The 11,178-nt window shown below is 36.4% G+C and overlaps 1 long non-coding RNA gene across 1 annotated transcript; it reads left to right on the forward strand.

Moving 5' to 3' along the window:
• The first annotated feature begins 1,374 nt into the window (after positions 1 to 1,374).
• Positions 1,375 to 6,794, forward strand: LOC134619425 (uncharacterized). The gene is made up of 4 exons (XR_010091980.1): positions 1,375 to 1,424; positions 4,283 to 4,318; positions 5,135 to 5,161; positions 6,704 to 6,794. It is a non-coding gene; the product is annotated as an uncharacterized LOC134619425 (long non-coding RNA).
• The last annotated feature ends 4,384 nt before the right edge of the window (positions 6,795 to 11,178 follow it).

Raw genomic sequence — 11,178 nt, forward strand, 5'->3', positions numbered from 1 at the left:
TTTGAGCAGTGTATATTGCATAGTTTATACACTATCTTCATTTTTCCTATTACTCCAGTCATTGTCAATTTCCCTAAGTTTTGTGATGCGTTAATCAGAATCATAATACTTTATTAATCCCGAAGGAAATTAGGGCTTTAGCCAGCACATTAGCTTATGTGCTGGCTGAAGCCTGTGTTTTTGTGTGTGTAGAAGCCACCCTTACACTAAATACTGGTAATTGATGCCAAGTTTTTTGTATTAACTGGGTTCTACGCTATGAAAACATTTTTTATACACATGTGATTTTTACTTTAACATGTAGTTTCAGAAAGTGTACCTGTTAAGGCTATAGTAAAAATAGTTTTCTTTTATACCCTCACTGAAGAGCGTTGTTGGAGACAGCCTCACCTTTACCTCACTGCAGCAGGGGTGAACGAGTGGGGGCAAGTCCCTTTCTCTCATAATTCATATTATTACAACCAATTTTTATTAGAACTGTACTGTACTGTACTGTATTTATTCTTATTTTATTTTATTTTATTTTATTCTAATTTTTGCTTCATAACTTTTGCACTGTCCACTTCCTGCTGTGACAAAACAAATTTCCCACGTGTGGGACTAATAAAGGTTATCTTATCTTATCTTATCTTAATAAATGAAATAAATGTAAAAAGAACATGTGAGTAGTTGCTGTTAAAAAGCCTCATGGCACTGAACCTCTGAGTCCTGCAGTGCAGTGAGGATGCTTAGGTGACTGTGTTTATTGTTCTGTATTTTAGAACTTGTTCCTCATCTTCTCTGCACAATGTCTGACTAACTCCACATCTTTGCAGACTGTCCTGCACTGTTTTTTAGGTTTGGTGAACTCTTTACCAGCCACTTGGAGTTGAACGGTGTCCAGAACACTGTTCTGATTCCTCCAGTCAGTTAAATAAATCTACCATAATGCATTACATTTTAACATAATGGCGTTATATTTTATTATTTATTCACCTTGCAGTCACTTTAATTTTAAAGCTGATAAATTTTAAAACTGTATATACTGTATATTCTGTATATTTATTATCTCCCTCTTATTGCCTGTTTATGTCCTGTCCTTACATTCAATATCATGCTGCTCTGTTGTATGTTAATTGCCCATTGGGGAACAATAATATCTTTCTGATTCTGATTCACTGATATCAATTTATGAATTTTAGTCATCATTTCAAATTCAAATAATACTGTTTGGAATTTTCATTCAACTTATAGAATTAAAGTTCTGTTAGTTTTTTTCTGTAGCAAATAAGTATTGTACATAAATAATTAAATTAACATACATTTTTTACGTTTTCAATGACCATTTGTGTAATGGCGGGATATCCCACTACCCGTGAACGCCTCTTGTTTCTTATGTCTCCGGCTCATTCTGCCCCTCCGCCCACTTTCTCCGACTGCCGCTGGTAAGCACTACTTCTCTTCTCTTCTCTGAAATGAAATGTCTATAGTCTGTTTGAGTGATTTCCTGAGTTATTGTTACTGACTTTTAAAGCCAGTTGAAGTATAAGTCACATTAAAGTAACACAATGGCTGCTTTTAAAGGAGTTATATAGAAGATAGTCCTGACAACCCAATGTTAACTCCTAGCGCTCCTAAAGTCCCAGTGTGAAATGAGGGTTCATTTGACTGTTTACTGCAGTTTATTGTGTTGTTTTTTTTGCCTTCATTTAGTGTGTTAGTATTTCTGAGTCTGTTACAGAAGGTGCAGTTAGTTCTCCTCTTCACAAATCACTCGGTTAAAACAGGCTTTAGGTTATAATGTTTTGTAACGAGCCGCCATTGATTAACTGCTGGAGTGGCAGGTTCGGCAACTTCAAAGGAGCCATTTTACCGCTTCTGACTGAAAAAGAGTCACGTGCCTGTGCCCATGTGTCTGTGTTGCAGGTTAATTAACGGAAGGGAGAGAGAATGAGGATAAAACACGTAGTTACTACAAGAATAATAAGAACTCTTAATAGGAAGGACACTTTAAATTTATAATAACTGTTTAACAAACACTTGTTTGTGCAGACCCGCTTTTAAATAAAACTTTAATTTGCAGCTCTGTTTGACTTCTCACTTTGTGGAAAATTAATGAAATAAAAATGAGCCCACCTTCAAATAAATAAACTGCAGCAGTGAGCTATTAATATTGTTAATGTGGTATGTAGATATTTGTTTTAAACACCAGCATATTAAAATATACTAAATGATACTGTGTGCAGTTGATAATACTTTTAGGTAGTAGAATTTCATTCCAGGCCACGTCAAATGAGCCTACAAATATATAATCCAAGCATTTATTTATGATTGTTTCTGCTTTGAAATTGTTTTGTTACCATTTGATAAAGTGTTCAGTGCTGGGTGTAGCAAGTAATTTCTTATGATATCAAATATGTTATTTAATAGCATCAAAGTATTAGAGCATTATGTCTGTGAAGGTTCTCAGTCATCCAGGTCATTGAAGTCTAAGGAGTTTGGAAAGGAAAGTGTCTGGACTTGTTTAAATTGCTTGAAGCTTTTCACCTGTCATATGAGAAGCTTCTTCAGTGAAGAAGTGAAGAACTTAACAGGGTTCGTACGGGTGCTTGAAATCATTGAAAATGCTTGAAATTTAATGTTGTCCTTTCAAGATTTGAAAAGGGCTTGAATTTTCAGTTGTGAGAGATTTGTGACGTTTACCGTGTTTGGAGTCTCAAGTTAGTGTGTTGTCTTGTGTAATTAGTGTGTAGGCTAGTCGTTGTTTTGTTTTGTGTGTCAGTTCTACTAGTGAACGTCACAGTCGCAGGTTTATCCCTGTGCTGTTCTCATCTGTGTTATAGTGGACACAAACTATTTTAGGGAGTTGCATAAATAATTTGTGTGCCTTCTTATTTGATGCAGAACACTTGGTCTGTTCTGTTTTGTAAATAGTTATGAAATGGTTATATGAAAAATGTCTGAGCCCTGGCTGAATTTTTAGGTGAATAGTACCATATAACTTTGTATGCAAAACTTGTGCATTTTTTTAAAAGTTACAATTTCTATTTGCATTTCAAGTTTTGAAAATGATTTGTTAAACATGCTTATGGTTTTTACAGTCAAAAATATCACTTTCTACTGGCATTTTAAAATTGGTCGGAATTTAGATAAAATTGTGCTGATACAGTATATCAAAATGAAAAATAACAGATTAAAAACTCTTTATCTTGCAAAAGGTGAAATATAGTCAAATAGGGCTAATTATACCCTGGACACCAGAGGGTTAAAGGCTAAAAGCAAAGTTGTCACAAAGTACTGTTTATATTTGTGTGTATTGCTGCAGCTTTTTTTGGCTATTAACTTGGTGCCTTTGGCTGAAATAATGGTAATATGAGGGGTTAATCCATATGGTCACAAAGAATAGCCACTTGTTTCTGTGCTACCAAAATTCCCCGGCTTTCACTCCAAATGTGTTTATGGTCAGCACCTACACATTAAACTACTTAAACATTATAAATGTCTTCAAGCTCACACTGAGGCCACCGAGACAGTACACACATTTGTGTATTTGTATATGAATATTTCAGACTTTAAGGCTGCCTGTTTATTTAAGGGAGATGAACAAAATACATTGGAATTGTACATAATAATATCATCAATGATAAATTCAATAGATTTTAAGTAGATGCTTGTGCATTCTTAAAGTCTTATATGTTGAATTTAACTATGTGATCTGTTCAAAGCCTCTCCCAGTCAGTGCTGTTCTCCATGCCTGTCTAACTGTGCATGATGTTATTAGCACAAACACTTTAAAGGTGATCATTTAGGACTTCAGAAATAATACAGACAGCAATGTAGCTAGCAACAAAACAGTTTAATTGGGAATTAACTTACAAAACAAACAACCAACAAACAAACAAACATCTCCTATTTCTTGTCACACAGGAAAGAAGCATCAATGTGCTTGAAAAGCTTGAAAAGGGACCTTGAAAGTGCTTAAAAAGTGCTTGAATTTGACCCTAAAAAAGGCGTATGAACCCGGACTTAAAGAACTTCAGACGCTTTTCTTTCCAAGCTCCTTGGACTATTAGGGTATAACATGACTAAGAAACTTGTGTGGCTTATTGCAGATAGATGAAATTACATTTAATGAACATGGCAACCTTTAATAAGGTGTAGAAAAATTTTGTTGTTTGTATTCCAGGTGTGGTAAACAAAGAAGTTTACTGAATCTTTTTGACTACAGAGAGTGATGCATTATTGATTCTGATGCTGATCTGAGTTATCTCATTCTGTATTTTTGTTCTTTGTCTTTCGTTAGACGGAGTGAAATAGAAGCTTGGTTTTGCCGTTTGCAGTAAGTAAACAATGATTGTAACTGAAGCAATATGGACCTTGGGGTTGTGTAACATGTTTACAATTTATATACAATTGTTTAGATTTTTGTGACATCTTGCCATTTGCTTATGGGCAAAAACACATAGGATTTATAATCTGTCGCAGCAAAGCCCCCACACAGGACCTCTGACTGTCCCTGAAAGTGTCCCTGAAGTTTAATAGCACATTTTTCTGATTTTAATATTTGATGGCTTATCAAATCATACATGTTTTAGGACAGTCAGTATAAGTGGTAGCTTAAACGCTTGAGCAATAAGAAAAAAACTAAGAACTAGAGTTGTGAGTGGGCAGTCTTTGGTATATTAAAGCCAGTGTGTTCTTTATTTACGCTATAAGTTAAATTAGTTTATTAATTATTTAGTGACTTTAGTAACCCCAACTTGCTCTCCGATGCATCCATCGGAGTGTGAATGTACTTAGAAAGCACTGAGTACAGATGAAGTGCTTGTGAGAATGGGTGTGATTGGGTGAATGTGGTATGTTGTATACAGTACTTTGAGTACTCCAGGAGAGTAGAAAAGAGTTATATAAGAATCAGTCCATTTACACTTTAATTCTAATTACAAAAATGGTGTGCCACTGTTGTTGCTGTAACATCTCAATATATACATGTATTTTGGGATTTACATATTCTGTCCAAACTAACTAAAATCTGATGAAGTTTTCTGTTGCTTCTGATTTAAATAATTACTTTGTATCTAATAGTTTTAACCTGAAGAGACTCAACAGTCTGAATCATTACACAATGATCTGATGTATTGTTTCCTTTCTTTAGACTGCTCATCTGATCATCTCAAGTCTGGTAAGTAAAGGTTTGTCTGAGGTACAGTGCTGGGAAGTCTTTCTTCCTCGCAGATTTCGTTTGTTTGTATTTTTTTGTCACGTTTAAATGTTTCAAATCATCTAACAAAGATAACCTGGATAAATACAAAAAGCAGTTTTACAGTGATGATTTTACTTATGAAGCACAGAAATGCAAACCAGAACATCCTGGTATAATGTAAAAAACAGTTGTTCTCTAATACCCACATGTGGAAGCCCTGATAGCAACAACTACCATCAAATATTTACAGTAACTAGTAATGATTGATTTACATCACTGGGGGGATTTTGGAACACTCTACTTTCAGGATTGTTTTTAATTAAGGTCCAATATAGGGTTTCAGGCCATGCCAAGTATCTCAATTTCATTGAAGTCCAGAATCTGATTAGTCTACACCAAGAGTTTTGTTTCATTCACAGTTCCTTGCATTTTTTGGATCAATTTATCCATTTCTTGCTGTGAATCCTGAGTGTGATTAAACTGAAGCTCAGGACCTGATGGCATGATTCAGGTCCTGAAGTAGTAAAGGAACTCTGGACCATCACAGTAACAGCACCAAGTTTGACTTTAATGCTGTTGTTTTTCTGAAATGTTTCTCTCACTATAAGAGGCTCAGTTTAGTGCAGTGAGTCAGCACAGCTCTTGGTGATCATCAAGATGTTTTTAGGCAAATGTGAGAAAAGATTTGTGTTCTTTTTGGGCAATGAATCAATAAATTTGAGTTGAGTGGATGTAAAGTTAATGTAGAGCAGGGAGACTGAAACTGACTGCTGTAATGTCAGTGTGTAGGTTTATTTGGACCATGTAATATTTACAGCAACTGTTGCAGCACATCTTGGTTTAAGTCAATAGACTCTGTTTTTATTGTGTTAACAGAATGCAGAATGCAGAATGTCCTTATAACAGTTCAACCACCATTGAATATTGCATCTGTACTGTATATTTTAGGATTATAAGGCATAAGGGCAATGAATGGGTCTGTTTTAAGCACAAGGGACATTAAGCCAAACAAAACAGTCAGATAAGTCAAGCTTTGTTCAACTCATTTACAAGAACTCGCAACATTGTTCAGTAACACATAAAATATAGAACAATACACTCACTTTTTCTGTTTTTTCCTCTTTCACAAATTCTCCATGGGTTGATCAGTTTGAAATCTGCTTCACAAGTATGTCTCTTAACTGGTGCCAGGTCCTTATGCACACACACAGCGTCCTATTACGTTGAAGTACAGTGCGAATTACACCACGAGGCTCCTGACTACAGTACCGACAATCCATTAAGTGGGTGCGGCTTTGTAGCTTACCAAAGTCGTACTAAAACATTTTGAGAGATTTTTCAGCGCCGTGTCCCACATAGAATTGGTTTGAAGTCAGTAAGCACAGCCAGAATGAATACATAAGACGCACTGTCTATTTTTGAGAACATTAAAGATTTTAAGTGTGCCTTATTGTCTGAAAAATACAGTAAAGCCAGGTTTATTGGAAATATGTCTAATTCCAGTCCCTCTTTGTCTTACAGGTGACCTGCTACAGAAGCTCTCTCCCTCTATCATTAACAAGCAATTCAGTCTGTCCTATCACTCTCCCCACTCTATCTATTTTGACAAGACGTTCTATCTTGCTTCACTCTATCCCACAAGCTCTATCTAAGTTATCAAAAATCACGTTTTTGACTGGAATCAAATTTTGACTGGAATCAAGTTTTGACTGGAATAATCAAGTTTTGACATGGCCCCATTTTTGGGAAATTGAAGTTACCAGTACTTCATCGATCTGTTACAGAATTCTGAGAGGTCTCTGCTCTCACTGCTCCTTCTTTCCTATCGTTAAACTCTCTCACATCCAGTCTTTTTGCTGGAAATTACAAGTAGAAAGTTGAAAGCATAGTTGTAGAATTACAGTACAGTAGAACTTACAGTAGAAACTTCTTACACAGCCCTCCATTTGTCATTTTAATTTTGCATTAAACTTTGGAATTAACACTGATAGTTTGGCTTACTTTGATAAATTATATAAAATATCACCTTTTTAAAGGTTTATTTCTAATAAGAGAATCTGGTTATTTTGTAATACATACATTCAGACCGCTATATTCACATAAATAATAAATTAGATCCAAATACATTTTGCTAGTCTGTTTAATTGGCTATAACATTTGACTGCAAGTTTATACTATTATTATTTAAGGACAAACCCATTTGTCACTCAGTGTAAGTATTCAGTTAGTATCATCGAGAAGCTGCCTGAGGACCAGAGTTCCTGTTTCCTGACTGCTGCAGAACATCCAGCTGAAGAATCCTCATCGCCTGTCATCTGATCACCACACCACCACAGCTCCATATATTTGATTTAAATTTTAAATTTTAGAGCTAAGATTTTTATTATAGCCTGTTGATTTTTGAGATTTATTCGGCATATCTCTTTACAGAAGTTCTAATTATTTACCAGTCTGGTTAAAAAAAATATAAGAAGAAAAATTGTGTAATTTCTGAAAAGGCTACAATAAAACGGACCAAAGTGTTTCCAGAGAACTTTGAATATCTTTTATTTTGAGTTTGGAGTACAAATCAGATTTTTACATATATTTATATATTCATAAGAACATTTTAACATAGTATAATTGTACATTTCTCAGATTTAATAGTAACTTAAAGAGTTATACGTTTTTCTGTGTTTCAAGGTTGAGTTTTGTTTACATTTGTGTATAAACACATATAAGCTCCAGGTTATACTTCAACAAAATGCCAAGAAAAGGTCAAAGGTCGCAGTCCCAGAAGCTTAGACGTCAAAAGGAGAAAGAACAGGTAAATGTTTCTCAGAGCAGTGAGCAGGTAAAGGTGTCTGTCACAACTATTCCCAGTACAGAAGTGCAGAGCAGCGTTCAGACAACCACTGTGTCGTATGCAGATGTGGTAAAGAGAGGTGTTCCCTCAGTGTCTGTCCCAAAACCTAAAGTTACGCAGGTAAACCATATTGAACACCAGGTAACTGTACAAACACAGCATGATGGACTAACTCCAGGACCGTCTCATGTACAGGTTACAAACAGTGAAAGTCGTCCACGAGTGAGTAGCATCTGTGCGTCCCGAAGCCAGGCCTCTCCTAAGTATGGAAAGTACCGGAATCAGCAATGCATGGCTAACAGTTTGGTTTTCCTGTCATTCTTACATGAGGATGAATTCATTACCAGAGCAGATCTTAACCGTGTGTTGGACAAAGGCCATGCCGTATATTCAGATGCCAGAAAGAGGTTTGTGAACAGTGTGTTTCTAGCCTGCAATGAGCTTCCCACAGTGGTCACCAGCCGCAGACACGAGTATCAAGTGGACATGTCTCAGTTTGCTCGTTACGGCACATTTGATGGTACAGATCATTTTCCGAGCCTTGAACAGGGACTACAGTGTTTGGTTTCAGCGGTTCGCTATGCTTTGCTAGTCATGGGAGGAAACGTCATTGCAGTTTGCAGGCTGACTTCTGGTGAATATGCATATTTTGACCCTCACCCACGTAAGTCAACAGGAATGCCATTGTTGCTAGGTGTAAGTGGTGGAACTGCAGTTATGTTAAAATTCACACGTCTTAACGACATGATTGACAGGATCAAACGCATATACAGAATGTTTAGCATTGCCTCATCCTGCACTTATGAGCTACAGCCTGTCGAGTTTCACAGTGGAAACGCTGCTGACCAAAGAGATGCTAATCAACTCACCGAATACAGAAAAACTGCTTCAAGTGTTCTAGCTTTAAATGAACCTGTTCATGAATTAAACTCCCAAACATCCACTGAGCAGAGACAGAAAACTGTGACCAGCACTATAACCACTGATGTGAAGTCATCCAGAGTGGATTATTCAGACGAGAAGACTGCTACTGAAAACAACCACAATACTTCTGATTATTTACAAAAAGAAACATCTGTATCTTCTGTGAGAGAAACTCAGGTAACATCAGATTCTGTTCCTCAGAATGATCCAAACACTGCCTCCTGTTCAACTAAGATAGCAGAGCAACTCTCACATAAACTTTTAAAATGTAATAAACAGAAAAGGAAAAAAATGAGGAGAAGATTATTGGCCCTAGAAAAACTACCACAAAGGAAGGAAAATCAGAAAAAGAAAGAAAGACAGATGTACACTTTTGATGAAAGCTTTAAGGCAAAGAAAAAAAATTCCAGTAGAAAGTCTAATGATCCTGATCACAGACAAAAGAAGAGTGTGTACAAAAATAATCTGTATAAAATAAATGCTACATATAGAGAGAAACAGAGAGAACATTTGAGAAGAATCTATAGAGAAAGTGCTAAAATTAGACACAAAAAAAGAGAACGTGTCATAAGGATGTATAAAGACAATCCTATATTCAGAGAAAAGCAGAAGGAACGTATGAGAAAAACATATAGAGAATCTTATAGACAATCTCCTATATTCAGACAACAGCAGAAAGATCGTGAAATGAGAACTTACAGGACTTGCACTGAATTCAGAGAGAAACATAAAGCTTACATGCGGTCATATGTTTCTAAACTCTATAAAGAAAGTGAAGAATTTAGACAGAAAAAACGATCTTACATCACGAAACGTTATGGAGAAGAGAGACAATTTCAGCACCAACACAAGGACAATATGAGAGAACGAATGAGAGTAAAATATTGGAAGTGTTTTTCTTTTAGACAGATGCATAATATCAGATGTGCAATGAACATAAAAAGAAAATATCGTCAGATGCATCGGCCAGCTGAAAGTTTACAGTCTCATCCAGATAACAGTTTAATGAATGAGGCCATATCTTGTTTCAGATCAAACATTAAGTCAGCACCATCTTATGTTTGTACTGTTTGTCTAAAAGCTTCTTTTCCTAATCAGGTGAAAATCTGCAAAAGAAACAATTACTCAAAACACCAAACTGTAGCTCAACAGTGTCTAACTGGTAAATTTGTTCATATGTGTGATGAAGCATGTAATGATCACTGCAGCTTTCCAGTTGAGAGAAAAAAGGAGTATATCTGTCACACGTGTCACAGTTCCCTCAAAAGTGGACGCATGCCAAGGCTTGCTGCTGTCAATGGTTTAGAACTGCAGGATATTCCAGCTGAACTGTGTGATCTCAACATTCTGGAGAGACATCTGATTGCCAAATGCATACCATTTGCTAAGATTATTCCTCTTCCAAAGGGCAGACAAAGACTCATACGTGGTAATGTGGTGTGTGTACCATCTGAGGTCCAACAAACAGTTGACTCTTTACCTCGGCTCAGAAACCAATCACAGATAATGAGGATCAAGCTGAAAAGACGACTGTGCTACAAAGGCCATCAGCTGTTCCAGACTGTCACCTGGTCTAAACTGATCCAAGCCCTGCGTAAACTCAAACAGATTCATCCACAGTACACAGATATTGTTATCAGAGACGATGCATTGCTTTGTGATCCAACGTTACCTGATGATGACAGCAGTGATGAAGCCAGCATGGCAAGTGATGATTATAATGAAGCAGATTTAATGGAAATTGACAACTATGAAAAAGATGCCCTTTTGTGTGAAACTGAGTCTGAAAGTGAACAAGATATTAATATGGTATCCTGTGATGAACAACCAGAGGAACAAAATCCTGAGGAACCAGAAAGTGATTTGAACAATGGAGGTTTTGCTCTAGAAAGTTGTCTGCAGCCTGTAGACATTTCAGAAGAGATTCTCTGTTTCACTGATAACACATATTGTGTGGCGCCTGCAGAAAGAAACAATCCTGTTAGCTTCTTCAGAACTCCTCATTTGGAAGCCATGGCATTTCCTGTGCAGTTTCCTACTGGTCAGAATACACTGGATGAAAAGAGACGTCTTAAACTCACACCAAGTGCTTACTTCAAGTCAAGGCTTTTCAACATTGATGCAAGATTTGCTAAAGATACAAATTATCTATTTTTCTCACAGTTTGTCACTGAAATACACTTGGCCAATTCCAGCATGACAATACAGCTAAGGAAAGGTAAAACTA

Source organism: Pelmatolapia mariae, linkage group LG20 (genome assembly GCF_036321145.2).
Source record: "Pelmatolapia mariae isolate MD_Pm_ZW linkage group LG20, Pm_UMD_F_2, whole genome shotgun sequence".
Lineage (NCBI taxonomy): Eukaryota > Metazoa > Chordata > Actinopteri > Cichliformes > Cichlidae > Pelmatolapia > Pelmatolapia mariae.